Below are 1095 nucleotides of genomic sequence, written 5' to 3' on the forward strand. Positions count from 1 at the left end.
CCCTCCCCGCCGGCCCCGGGATGAGTTTTGTACCCTGGTTTCATCCCTCCCCGCCGCCCCCGGGATGAGTTTTGTACCCTGGTTTCATCCCTCCCTGGTGTCCCCGTGTGTGAGCACCGGCCCCGGGCTGGGTTTTGTACCCTGGTTTTATCCCTCCCTGGTGTCCCCGTGTGTGAGCACCGGCCCCGGGCTGGGTTTTGTACCCTGGTTTTATCCCTCCCTGGTGTCCCCGTGTGTGAGCACCGGCCCCGGGCTGGGTTTTGTACCCTGGTTTTATCCCTCCCTGGTGTCCCCGTGTGTGAGCACCGGCCCCGGGCTGGGTTTTGTACCCTGGTTTTATCCCTCCCCACCGGCCCCGGGATGAGTTTTGTACCCTGGTTTCGTCCCTCCCCGCCGGCCCCGGCTCTGCCGCCGAGCGCTGCTCCGGGCAGGTGAGCGCTGATCCCCTCCGGAGCTCTCCCTTCCCTGGGTTTGGCAGGGGGATTTTACCAAATGGGATTCCCAAAGGATGGGAATGCGCTTGTCCCCCGTGTCCCCTCCTCTGCTGGGGACAGTCTGCCCTTGGTTTGCAGCGTCCCTGCCAGTCAGACTCCTCGGATCTCTGCCCTGGGCTTCTCCTGCTGGGCTCTCTCTGTCCCAGTGCCTGGGGACGAGGGGATGCAGGTCCCCCACAGCAGGAGCCAGGCATCCTCCGGTTCGTGCAGCTGAGCCCCAGCCCCGCAGCAAAGTCGCTGCAAATGTCATTTATCGGCACCATTTATCGGCCGGGGCTGCCTCCTTTGATCCGCTGTCCCTTCCCTCCTCTGTGGGAACGGGATGGGGATTGTCCCGAGACACGGCAGAAGCCTCAGCCTGGCTGCTGAGGCCTCACCTAAATTCTGTTCTTTTCCTCCACCTGACAGAAAACCACCCCGAAGCTGGGGAGTCAGGTTCTGCCCAGCCACGGCTCACCAGCATTTGCCCCATTTTTTTTCCAAAACCTGGAAAAAAATCCATGGGAAAGGGAAAGCTGATGGGGAGAATGGAACTGGAGATGTCCCAGATTGTGTGTAAGGCTGGGTGTGGGCCGGGGGAAGGGGGCTGGGCAGTGGGATG

This window comes from Corvus brachyrhynchos, unplaced genomic scaffold (assembly GCF_000691975.1).
Source record: "Corvus brachyrhynchos isolate BGI_N302 unplaced genomic scaffold, ASM69197v1 scaffold72, whole genome shotgun sequence".
Taxonomy (NCBI): domain Eukaryota; kingdom Metazoa; phylum Chordata; class Aves; order Passeriformes; family Corvidae; genus Corvus; species Corvus brachyrhynchos.